Source organism: Coturnix japonica, chromosome 1, assembly GCF_001577835.2.
Source record: "Coturnix japonica isolate 7356 chromosome 1, Coturnix japonica 2.1, whole genome shotgun sequence".
NCBI classification, from domain to species: domain Eukaryota; kingdom Metazoa; phylum Chordata; class Aves; order Galliformes; family Phasianidae; genus Coturnix; species Coturnix japonica.
Window position 1 is genome coordinate 107,318,516 of NC_029516.1, and position 13,977 is coordinate 107,332,492.

Here is a 13,977-nt window from a genome sequence, read left to right on the forward strand (position 1 = left end):
TATTACTCCTTCATCAGAGAGACATGCATTCATATTTCTACTGCTCTTTAAAGGCTTATAAGACAAATTGGCTTCTGTGGTACTCTGTAGATGTGCTAAAGACATGGACGTGCTATGGATGCTATCCAGGACTACTTACACTTGTGCATTTCCAGTGCTTGCTAACCTTTGGCTTCATGCTATGCAGCCCATATGAGATTCATAACAGCAGGTTTGACTGAGATAACTGCTTTTGTTTAGATCAAACCAGTCTTTGTATATGTGGATTGTTTCATTCGTCCCAGAATGTTTTTCACCCCTGCCATCTCTGTCCTCTGTTAGCGCATTAGGAAATAAAGGTGGCAACAGCAGGAAAAAGAACAGGTAAAAGTACACATAGAAGTCTCATTATTTTTCCTAAGTGGCAGCTGATTTGTAAGGCTCCATTACCAGTAATTTTGTGAGGTTCCATTTCCACTAATTTTCAAAAGATTCTTCATACTCTGTTACTATGCCAGGAAACCTCTGGGTTTTAAGTACACTGATATGGCAGAGTATAACAGCTAGCTCCTAAACACGTTGCCCAGCAGGTAAAAATAAAACATCAGAAACAAGCGGAAAGGAGGACAGAACTGCCGTTCCTCAGATTTTCAGCATAAAATATGAGCATTTCTTTAATAAAAAAACTTCACATTTTTGCCTTTGTTCTGATGAGAAAACCCTACTGAATAACCAACTTACAGAATCATAGAATCACAGAACAGTTTGGGTTGGAGGGACCTCAAAGCCCACCCAGCCCCAACCCCTGCTGTGGGCAGGGCTGCCCCCCACCAGCCCAGGGCCCCATCCAATCTGGCCTTGAGTGCATCCAGGGATGGGGCACAACAGCTTCTCTGGGCAGCTGTGCCAGCGCCTCACTGCTCTCTGAGGAAAGGATTTCTTCCAAACATAAAGCCTGAATCTCCCATCCTTTAGTTTAAAGCCAATCTGTCACAATCAGACCACATTAAAAAAAAAAAAAAAAAAAAACTTGAGGCATATAAAATCATTTACAAATGTAAAATCATTTACATTTATTCAAATTAGGCAGTATTGCTGACCAGCCTGCAGGGGCTATAGTGAATGAGAGGCTTCTGTGCAGGAGGAGAATGGTGGAAGCTAAACTGAGAAAAAAAATTGCCTTTTCTGAGCATATTACAAAGTCTCAGACCCAGCTAACAGCAGTGCATCCAGCACCAGGGCAGTGGAGTGTCTGTGTTCCGATACAATCCTTCTGTGAAGCAAAAAAATTGGTAAATTGTTCCCCAGTAAGGAAGACACCCATTAAGCTTATTTCAAAATGCTGCTGAAGGAAGGGAAGGTCTTGAGGTCTGACTCCTTCAGCAGGGGAAAATGGGGCAGATGAGCTGCAAATGAGCAGCATTGATCAGAAAGGCAATAAGAACTGCAAACAGCAGCAAACCTGGTAGGCGTGAGGAAAAGCAGGCTTGAATGCAGGCTGCTAATGTTACAAAAAATACCCTGATCCAGGAAAAAGTAGTCAGGGAAAGATCACCAAAGCCTGAGTCCTCTCTACAGATCTTAACTCCTTGTTACACCTCGCTCAACAGTTCTGTCATGCTTACACACCATTGCAATCTATAACTGTTTCTTTAGACATACTTCCCATTAATATGCATTAAATCAGCTAACATACAAATAAAGTGTACTTAGGTGGCCAATCAGAGATAGCAAATTCCAGGGTCATCCTTCACAGCTACTGCTTTTACTAAAACATACAGGAAATAAATATATTCCACAAAATAGCAGGAAAGTCTACACAAAATTCAAGTTGACCTGAATACAACAATTCGCTTCAAATTGGTCAAAGAGAAGTTAAAAATTATCTCCAACTAATATTTTTTAGAGCTTAAAATGCAAAGGGGAAGTATTTCCATTCATACCTTCCAAAGAGAATTAGAGAGAATGAATGTGGAAAACGTCATGGAGTGCAAGCAAGCAAATAGTGACCTGAGTGTGTCTGTAAAGCCTTGGCAGTTGACCTTCATTGGGTGAAGATGGTAAGTGGTTTGGAGAACCAGCACTTCATGAAATGGTTGAGTATATTATTTTCACCCCTATCAAAATATGAACCAGCTCTTCAGGTAAAAATGGATCATACAAGTCCATTTGCCTGCTCTCAGTGAGCATGAAAAAAATCTTGTTCCTAACTGAACCCACATTCTCTGCTGGCTTACTTTGATTACAGATATACTCCTATTAGCCGCTAAGAGGAAGGAAATCCAAAATAAGAATGCTCCAAAGCTTTAATTCTCTTTCTTTTCTCAAGAACCGATCCCAACCCTCCCATTAGCTTCTTCTTTTGCTGTGCCAGACCTCTCTGGTGAAATTCCCCCATTGCAGCCAATTGGCTCAAGCGCTCCTCTAACGCACTCTTGCAATTGTAAGCACTCAGGGGTTCCACTAAAAGGGTGGCTGGATGCAGCTTCAGGACTAAGCATATCCTGAGTTATAGAATTATGCACCAACAGCTTAAAAGGACACAACGACAAGGTGAACTATTGTGACACACACTGTGTAACGTCATACAATCAAATGCAATGTTTAGTAAACATGAACCTCTTTGTCATTTTGTATTTATTTATACAGGTTTAAAAAAAATAACATAAAAAATAAAATAAATAAAGCACATATTTAAAAATATCCCTTTCTCCCTTGTGTCTGTGTGGAGTTATGCAACTTCTCAGTGAGGCCAACGGGCGGGCAGTGGCTCAGCACTTGAGGGACTGGGCAATGAGCAGCCCAGTCGTGAGTATGAGTATGTCATACCTCGGCTGAGTAACACTGCAGAGAGCTGCGAGCTTCCTGAGGGAATGGAAGCAAAAAGAGGAGTTAGTTAGCTAGGAAGTGCCTCACTGGGAGAACCACATTTCTGTGGACATAGGGCCCTGAACTAGATCACTGCTCAGAAGACTGTGTTTTTTCAGCAGCATGGTTACAGCTCACTGTGCCGCTAATGAAGCTCTGGGGAGCTTCTAATGCCTGGGCCTTCTCCTCGGCCGCAAAGCTCGTGGGGCAAGGAATGAAAGGAGCCCAGCATCACTAGTAGAGTAAGCTGTAGAACCGCACAAATGACGGGTGCGCCAGAGGTTTCAGGAGGCACCTGGCTCTGCTGAATGCCAGACCAACATCGGCCCTGTACAGCACATCCCTCCAGCTGCAGCCAAGAGGAGGTCACACAGGGCCAGAGCTCTTCTCCTGGGCAAAAGCTCCTGTGCTAACTCCTCCACGCCTGGATGGAGAACAGGCAGTTTTCCAACATGCCCTAAAAAGCAGGCAAGTGACCTGCAGCTCAGTAGAAAGCCAGGCTCCTGCTAGTTCACACAAGGATCCATGGACTGTCCCGCGGTGCCTCTGTGAGATGCTGAAGGCACTGCCCCGCAGACTCCCAGCAGGACGGTCTCCCTCCCTCTCCTCAGGAAGTGACAGCACACATTTCCAGACAGTTCTGCACTTCTTTGGGAGGTTTTCCTGGCACTTTGCCCTCCTGCGCTGCCACCCTCCCTCTCTCCCATCCTCATTTACGTTCATTCTCATTTCTCTCACACATACACGCAATATTCCAATAAAAAAAGAGGTGATCTCAGCCCATTCCCCTCCAACTTAAGTCAATGCAGCCTTCATTGGCAAAGGAAAGTAATCCGTAATACTGGCAAAGTGAACATCTTTCTTCTTTTCTCACTAAGCCACAAAGATAAGCGATCTAAAGACTGATACCCAAAATACTGCAGGGGGAGCAAGGGGCAAACTAGCTATTAATTTCTGCAAACACTACGTCACAAGTCTAATGTAAGTACAACGAGTGCTACAATTACATCATTTGTAGAGACGCCATATCGTTATTTTCAATGCTCAGTGAATCACAGTATTTTGAGGTAGGAGCTTCAGTCTGTGCTCTGAACACAAAGCAATCACAGTGCCAAATGGCACTACAATACAAAATATTACACTAAATTTGAACCTCACCCCTGTACCTTCTTGCTACGCACTTGCACTGCGTGTGTGCGTTTGCACATATTTTGTGCACTCAGCGTTTTACTTAGCAGACACATGGAAGGGAGATCTCACATGAGCTGAAAAGGATATAGAAGAATAACAGGTATCAAGTGTTTGCCACACTATCTGAAGGTGGAGTAAGACAAAATCAGCTTAATTTGCAGCAAATATAATTTAATTTCCACATCTTAATTCCAAGAATAGGTACATAGTAAAAATATGCTGCCTAGGCTGCCTGTGGAAACATTCTTACTAGGGTTTCAAGAACAAGTTACACCAAAAAATCGATTGAAACATCTTGGATAAAGATTCAGCCTCTTTTCTACAAACACAAATGTAAAATCCAGTATTTTCAAACTTGAGTATGGCATAATGATTTAGGTTGCCCCTGGCTATGTCCCTTTAAATTGGCGCAGCTTGGATATTCTGAAACAGAGGCACTCAGAATGGTTTTTCATATTACTTAATGTAAAAGCTGGGTTCTTGGCCTGTCGAGGCTGAGATGTGTTTAAAAAAAAAAAAAAAAAGGGAGATTTATGTATCTGTATTTAATACTTTTAAGTATGGCAATTTAAAAATTTGTAGCAATTCAGCCACAAGTAAGAGTAGGAAGCATGATGCCTTCTAGTGTTTTCTGACGCACTTGAATATACAGCTATGAAATCCAGGCTCTTTGGTTCACAGGAAATCTCTGCTGTAAAACATTCTATAAAGTAGTCCATGAAGTAGAGAATAACAGCAGAAGAAGGAAGCAAATTCATTCACTGGAGAGACAATTACTGGAAGTTGAGAAGAAGAGAAATACCACTGTAAAGATTTTCTCCATTTCATTCTTGTAAATCAATCTTTGGGTGTTTAATGAGTTCCTATCAGCCTATGCAAATAATTCACAATAATTTATCAGATGTTTCTTATTCTGTTTGTGGGACATCTGAAGGCAAATTGGTTTCAAAATGTTCTCAGCACAGCTTACAGTGAGTGTGTTTCCATTGCAGTCCCTTTGCTCCACAGTTGTCTGTTGGTTCCAGCAGCCTGAAGCAAACACCCCAACAGATTCCTTCCATTCTCCAAGCAGAGATTCTTTCAGGCCACAGGAGGTCCTTCTTTCAGTCGGCCTCTGCAGGATCTTCCTCTCGCTAACCTCCTAATCTGATCCTCTGAACAGGATGCTTGCATCTGGATTAAGATGAACAGCAGGAACTGCCACTGGTGCCAAACCCTCCTTGGGCTCCCAATTTCTGAATTAATTGACTGGAGGGAAGCAGTATTTAACAGAGGAGCAGAAGCAGCACTCTTTTATGCACTCCATCTCTCCCCTTTATGCCCCCCATCTTCCATATTTATGGCCAACTTGTTCTACTTCACTGTTATCTATCTGCTTACACTTTGTTTGCATTCAAGCACAAAGATTCTGACCTTAGTCTCATGTCTCATCTTAATAGTCCCTGCCAGAAGGAAACTATCACCATACCAGCAGCTACTCCCATTTGGAATCAGAGTATGGTGGTGTACAGCACATGGACTAACAATGAGAACTCTCCTCCTGCTCATGGGAACAACACCTCAGACTTCCACTATTCCAAATCGTTGGGGGAAAAAAAGTCATTTGAAGCTGTAAAGAACGTTCTAGTTCTCCAATGGAAATGTTCATCTTCTTTACCTCAAGATAGGCCATCTAAAACTGCTATTTGTTGCTGACTTTTAATGTGAAAGTGAGAGAGCTTACATGGTGAAAAGAAAAAGGGAGGGGAAGAAGAGGACAGAGCAAATGAAAGAATAGAAAACACACAAGGAGAGAAGGAAGATTAAAAGAGCAGAGGAAAAGCAGAAGTAAAGAAATAAGAGGGATGGGGGTGGAAAAAGTAGAAACATACTTTTGTGATGTTTGCAATAACAAGGAAAAAAAAAAAAAAGAACAAAAGAAAGATATCGGCAAAATGCAGTGATAATGCTAGACCTTAAAACAACTCTAGAAAAACAGTAAGCGGTCTCAAAATCCCAATAATTGAATTTGTTTTGCCTTGAAAAGCCAACGACAGTTTTGCTTCAATGTTTAGCCATATAAAATCAAACTCCAGGTCTCTGACTGCATGTACTTCTCAGTGAGGTCAATGAGAATCAATAGCAATGACAGCATTCAAGTCTATGCTGTTTTCATTGCAGAAAATGTAAGCACAGTACTCTTTCTGAATCTGCACTTCTGTCTCTTTGCAGCCTCCATCACACTCTTAATATATGCCTATCCCAAAACCACTTTCGTTAGCTTTCCTCTATTGATGGCATCTAACTGAACAGAAGCCAGAAAGGGAGAGTGCATATCTTGTCTGTTCTTAATAAAGAATCATTAGAAGATAGATCAACAGCACCCCTGCTTCCTGCAGCACTTAGTCTATTTGCCTCAAGTCAGCTACTCTGTACTTTATCCCTATTCTTGCATAATTGAATACTATATTTTACCTTTCTTTTTTTTATATGCAAGAACTACTCGTATCTGAAAAGTGTTGCAAGCTCATTCATATTTCATGAACTCATACTGGGCCTAATGCAAACTAGCCAGGAAGTGGTACAGGAAAAAACAAATAAATGAATAAACTGACACCTCCGCATTGCCCATCAATAGTTCTGCTTTTGTTCCTTCTGTCCATGGCTCCCCATTTCTGGCTCACTTCCCGCACCTCCTCTGCTATGGAAACTGAAAAATTTATGAGTAGCCAAAACTTACTCAATCATTTCAGTCTCTTCAGACTTACTGCACAAAGCGTGTGTTGGAGTAATCAGATTTTCACACTGAGACTTCTCTTGAACTGTTGAAGTTTCCAGTCTCTCTGCATGATGGGTCTGGTATGACAACCTGCAAACAAGGGTCAGGTGAGGTAGCAATAGAGTCACACAAGAGTATGAGAGATGCCCCACTGGTGGCACCAGTTCAAAGATCTCCTGACAGTTAAAACAAAAACTCAGCGTCACTGCATTTGTGCTGTTAGCCTATGAGGTCCATGACCATCTGGAGGGGCTGGCAGGAGACCAGAGGGTTTCTGGAGGCTGTAGATTTGCCTATTTCCTATTGACCTCACAGGCAGTAGTAACCTTATTTCCCACAATCTCTCAGTCTACACCATCTCTCTGTGATGGGCTTCCTATACTAAGTAGGCACAGCACCAAATGTCAGCCCTGGCTCCTTCAAGTAACCCTGACGTGTGCCTTCCAGAGGAGGGAGTCAGGCTGCCCTTGTGCTGCCCCATCCAAATGACATGGCTGCCCTGAAGCCAGAGGGGAACCCCACTTCCTCTCAACTTACGGTTTCCATCAGATCAGCTCAGGTTCTCCATGCTGACAAGAGGATGGGCAGAAGTATGACAGACATTGCTACAGGCAGTGGTTCATTAGCCCTGGCTGTGCAATGGCACACAAGGAGTTCAGCACATCATGTACTATGGATCACCATGAGTGGGATACACCATCATTTAAAAGCACACCCTAAAATGCAATTGGGTGTCTGGGTCTTCAAGCCTATTTTGTCAGTGCAAATGTCAAATTATTCTTTCTTTTAACATAGTCTAGTTACTAGAGACAAGAAAATCCACAGGGAGACATCAGGCTTGTAGGTTTCTTTACATGTCTCACCGGGGATGGGAAGACAGATAATATACAATCATGTTAATTAACCAGAGAGAGTGACTTACTGTCTCCTGTACTGTGTGCTTTGAATTCTGACCATGATTGAACAAGGGAACAAACTCAGATATGTACTTGAGTTGTCCATGCAGTCAAACATATCCCTCTCTAGGCCCTAAAGCAAGAGGAAGATTGGCCTCCCTTTACAAAATGAAGGTCTCCAAGCACTAAATAGCAAAAGAAAGAAAACTTAATGTTTCCCTTTAGAAGTCTTTTAGCAAAAGAATGTGTCAATATGATGTACAGCAGTTAGGGCAAGAAGACAAATTTGATAGAATAAAAGCAGTGAATAAAGACTACTTTTAAGGACACTGTCCCAAAACATTTTTTGTTATGATGCAGAGTCATATATTTGATTTGTAGTACAGAGCCTTTCCAGAAATACTATATGACTTGTATTATGCTGGGTAGTAAATCAGTCATCCATCAGGAAGCAGAGCAAGCAGGTTTCTTCTTTAGATGAGGATACAGTTCACCAAAGCTATGGGGTCAGCTAAAAAGAATAAGCAATATTCCTTGAATTTTTTCAGTCACTGAGGCTGAGAGAAAAGCTTTCCTGAATTTTTCTCATTTTCAAGTGTGCTTGTGAAGCCTGCTGGTGCTCCTGATCTCACCACAGAAAACAAAACAGATTAATTATGAGGAATCGCTGTGGTCCTATAGTTGCCGAGTGGCACTTTGCATGAAATACCTTTAAGAGATGCTAGCACCAGATTTGCTTAGGCTGAAAATTAGGTACTATTTATCATGCTGCATCTGTGAAGTTATTTGTGTGACAGTGAACCCCTGGAAAACTTGCTGCATGTCTACTCTCGGTTTCTTTCCATTTTTGCCTTAATGACCACTTGTAATGTTGATCTCTGTCTCGAGTGTGTTCCTCCAGGATCTTGCACCAGACCTTTGTGGCTTCTGCTTGCCTTTCTCATTCAAGTTACACTCAGCAAAATTACCAAGGTCAATAACGTGAGCCATATTTCCCCATTAGCTGACGGAGAATTAATCTGCTGGGGTTTTGTTCATGAAACATACAGTTTCTGTTCCTGGTCTTCTCCACATGATTACACACATAGCTATGATGATAACCTGGCTCTCTGACGTGCTGCTTTCTCCTCATGTACACCTGCCAGATGGTGCTGAACATCAGCTCTGAGGACGAGAGCTAAGCAATAGTGCCTGCTTGTTGTCAGACTGGATCAGGAGCACACAGACTGTGCTCCCAAGTATTCATTCTTTGTCTGGAGTTTCTCGGATATTTCGGTGCCAGCCATACATCACAAATTTAAGAGCTGAGGTGACAATTCCAAATATGAAAATCATTGCAGAGTAAATGAAGCAAATGATCATTTTTGACAAATACACATGAGTGTTGCACTCCAAAATCTGGCTTGAATGTCTCTAAATAATTAAATTTATCTACCTCAGTAACTGCATTTGAACTGCAAATTAACTCACAAGCTCAGCCCTGCCGCATACATGTGCACCTACTGCTACCTGGAGCTCTCCATGGCTGCCATCCTGTGGTGTGCCAGCACCTGTGGCAAGCACACTTTAGAGCTGAGCATTCCTGGGCAAGGATACCAGGCATTGCTGCACAGGAGCAGCTCAGCACCACTGCGTGGTGTTCCGTCATCCTCCTTCTTTGTGCTTCTCTTCTGGAGTTCCCTTCTGGAACTCAGCACTGCTGGAAGATTTCTCTCTGTGTTGCTTCTGTCTTTGTTCAGTGCTTCACCACTCACCTTATCATTCAAATCCAGACATACAGTCAGAATTACCCACTTCTCTGCATACTCCCCAGCAATTTCCCCAAAACAATGACCTCGTTCCTATGAGATGAGACTTCCTTGTGTCCATTTTGCAAATAGAGAGCTGAGGTACGCATGTATTAATGCCAACAAGGTCAACACATTTGAAACATTTAGAGAATGACTTTCTTTCTCGGGGAACCTGGTACCTGGTTGTATTATATTTCTCTGGAGAAAGGCAGAGCTCTCCTGGTCTGTGCTGGAAGCTCCAAATGTTCTTCGTCTCATTTCAAGTTAGACCGATGGGCTTAGATAAGAAATTGAAGAACACAGGCATCACCTGTGAAAAATGTCAGTGAAGTGATGTGATTTAAATATCTGTGGGATTCAGGCAGCATCAGGAAAAAATCAAGTTCTCCAGGGCAGTATTTAACAGCTCATCCCAGGAGGCTGAGCTTGCTCCATTTTACTCTACTTTCCCAGTTCCTGAAGCAAAAATATAAGGAGGTCCTAGAGACAGCATCCTTTCTCACTACAGCCCTGACACATCCCTCAGGCCGTGTACCAGTGGCCTTCTGAACCATTTGCAAGTCTGCTTCAGCTCTCTGCTTTCCTTCTGCTCCATCCTTTGCACTAGCCCTGTGCATGCAGAAAGGAGCAAGAAGTCTTGCAGGGGTATTTTTGCAGGGAAAGCAAGAGGCAACTCTGACACCAGCCCAACTCTTCCCTCAGCTTTCCAGTCCTGCTGCAAAGCTCTTCACGTGCTGAAAAGTTTGGAACTTTTACAGCCAGATAAGGCAATCATCTCTTTCTTGCAACGAGCCAAACTGCATTAGAGAACAAAAAAATGTGGGCCTGAGATAACCAGATAACTACAGCTGACAGTAGATGAATGGAAGCACTGGTTAGTGCAGCATCCTCAGGTGGAAGGCCAGTCCTCCACCAGGTGAGACTGCAGGGGTAAATTCCTCCTATACCCACCCCATTCTGCAACCAAAAGTAAAGCCCACAGCTCTTCAGCAGCACCTCCCATTTACCCTTTCCACTTACGGATTGTGCCATCTCCAAAATCTTTTCCTCTCTCTGCAAAACAGCAAATCATATCACCCTCACCCCACCTGGTTCAGATCATTGTGTCTGTCTGTACTGCAGTCAATACAATCAGCACCTGCTCTGCCAACCTCATACTTGCTATACATGTCCAAAAGCCATTATGGCTGAATGGCCAACAGTTCTTACTGAGATCTTGCTGGCCCATCTAAAGATTTAGGTGCATTCAAAAGTATGGGGCAGCTATAGGATGCCAAGCACCTTCTGCCACAGTTCCTGATGTCAGATAGCTATGGGGAGAGGAGGAGGCTTATGTGGGCATGCTCTGTGGGGGTGTGCTCTGTGTAATTTTAGAAGAATTTCACTCAAATCTGTCAAATTTCTCAGTTGAAGAAAGGATTTTATACCGATTCCAAGCACCTTCATTGCTGCAGCTGGGAGCAAAGTGCTGAGTAGCTGCACTGCCTGGTCACAGGCCCAGCCCACCAGCCCTCTGGGCTGTAGTATCATCACCAGCACACAAACAAACTCAACTCTCTGCAGCAAGTCTAGATCCCAGGGTAGATCCTAGATCATGTTTACCCCAACTCTTGCCCCAAGCTTGGCAGGGCTTCTGATGTGTCCCACCACTGCAATAGCCAAACTCATGTGTGGCAATGGCTGCAGCAGCACCCACCAGCTCCAGAGATGATGCTTTGGCTGCACCACGTGCACCTGCAGCTCCAGGTGGTATCCAGACACACAAGAGAAGCCTTGGGTAAGATTCAGTCTGGGAAGATGTCGGTTCCCAAAATCATACATAAGAAGTCAAGGAAGTTGATGTATCAATAAGGAGTTCCCTCTGCTTAAATATGTGCTATGTGCCGAAGTATGTATTTCAAAGATATATACACACACATGTAAGACATTGGAGAGTTGGACCAGATGACCTTTAAAGGTCCCTTCCAACTCAAATAATTTTACATTTCTATTAATATTTTCTTTATTGAAGAAACCATTGAAAAAAATTGGCTTATCTTCTTCTGCTATAGTAACATAGGTACAACAGCAGCAGTTATTTCACTACTTGTTGAAACACTGACGTTTTGTGCAAGTGAGGACTTTCTGGAAATAATAATTTTCTTTTTGAAATAACACTACATGTATAATTTTTTGTTTAGGCATCCCGAAGGTTAATAGAATTGAGAGCCAGATGCCTTGAGACAAATTAGCTATTAGCTAAAGTATAATGCTTCACAGTTTGACTTATGGAAGACTCTGATGGCATTGACGGCTTTGGGCTTCCTATGCTACTTACTCCCATGGAAGTTCTGTTACTATTACATCCTTGCCTCCACAGAGTATCTATCTTTAAGCAAAGAGTTTATCTAAATAAGAGCCATGAGTGATTTCAGATGGCTCTGCACTGAAAAGACCCATCTGATTCTACACTTGCTTGGTCATTCTCCAATGCATTCTTCATCTACAGGCTTCACAATATTCACACATAAAACAGGGACGTTTTTATAAATGTTTGAAAAATGACAGCATTTTGAAGCTGTTTGGTATGGCTTACAAACCCATTTGTGTTGGTAAAGATCCCCCTGATTGGACCAAATGTTCATCTAAGCAACCACACATTTGTTAACAGAAAACTTGAGAAAAGACAGATTGTGAAAAAGTTTTGTGCTGGATTTTTCTTAATTAAAAATCACTCTTATCATCCCCTATTTTTCTTGCTTAGTTATTATTCATGTAAGGGTCCTTCTCATCTGGGCTTTGGTTAAGGAACATTCATGCTCCAGCCTACTTCCAAATGAATCAGTGAGATGAATGTCTAACCGATGCAGTCAATCACAGAGGGCCTGCTGCCATGCCATAGTTAAATCTAACATACAAAATGCAGTTTCATCTTTTACTGTTCACCATATATTCTCTTTTCGAAACTTGACATTTATGAGGTGTTTCAAGAAAAAACAGTAATTTAGACTCTAAGTGCTGAGTAATTAATAGTTTGACCAAAAAACTTTGTGTTTTGAGCTTTGTTATTTCTTGAAGCCCATCTACACTGACTGTGACAAAACTGAGTAAGAGAAAATGTTCAGACGCTGAGAGTTTGGTTGTTTCTGTGTGACTGTACTTATTTTACTCAGTAACACTCGCCTTTAAAATTCAGACTTCCAGTAGTCGATAAACAGAAAATAAAGTTTCTGAGAGTTTCCTTCCATAGAATGTGAGAAACATTTAAACCAGAGCAAAATCCAATGAGATCTGTTCACATAAGAGCCTCACTGAGGCTCTCTGCCTCCAAAGACAAGGAGACAAATATAAACCATACTGGGCTTTTTATAATATCATAAACATATTTTCTGGGTGTTCACTGCTGGTGCAGGGATCTTCTGTTCAGCACTTCTCCACTATGCGTGAGTTACAGCCTTGCAACCTTTGTCTGACAGGGGAGCACTCTGTATAAGTCTACCTTTGAAGGTAATGAAAGGAGGGACAAATCTTAACTGTGTGTTTCATAAAATGGTTGGAATACCTTTCTGTGAGTGCCCCCAGTACAGGAAGTAGTTGCCCCAGCACAATGACAGTGTAAAAGAACAAGTATGCAGACCAACAGGTTGATTTCAAAAGCTCAAAAGTACACGGAGTATGAATGAAAAAATATGTAGATTAGTTGTGTGATGTCACAGTGTTCATTTTGCTTCTAATTAAACTGTCTATTCAAGGAAAAAGAGAGAAGGGTTCTAAATCAACATGAATACCAGAAAACAGTTTATATTCTATACCTTCATATTTATCATGTTGATGGGTAGAAAGAAATCAGCCCTGTCAAATTGTGCCATTGAGGAGAAAGATCTGAGAGCCAAATGAAAAAATTCAGAAGGCACAGATTTTTATCCAGAGAGAAAGGAAAACAGTTGAATGAAATTAGGGGGGAAAAATGTTATAGAAAAAGAGGATTTTATTTCCACCAGAATCTCCACCTCTTTTATTTAGCAGTCAGGGAAACAAAAGCCTGTCATTCAACATCATCACAAATTACAGCCCAACCTGTAAATACAAACTGAGCACTTGATCCAATGCTGAGGTGTTTCTATTTTCTCTTTAATACTGTTTCATGCATTCATGTGCTAATAGAGGTTAAACTCAATGATCCTTCAAGCTACCCTCTGTTTTATCTGCCAAAGCTACAAAAGCCAAAGAAAAATTGATGCTTTTACACTGCGGAAGGAGAAAGACTCCAAACATTGCTATGAAGTAGGATATTTCTTCTCATGTATCGTTTCAGCAGCAGTTGTTTACAACAAAAATATTTAGTCAGAACTGTATTTTTATGAGAAATACTCATGTGTTACTAATGTTCTGCCGGCATCAGACTGATTCCCCTGAATCTTTCATTTTCTCCTGGTGAATCACATTGCTCATAAAGCAAATTGCCTTGTCCTGACTCCAATTTCCACATTGTTTTTGAGTGTGGCTTCAGGTGGAG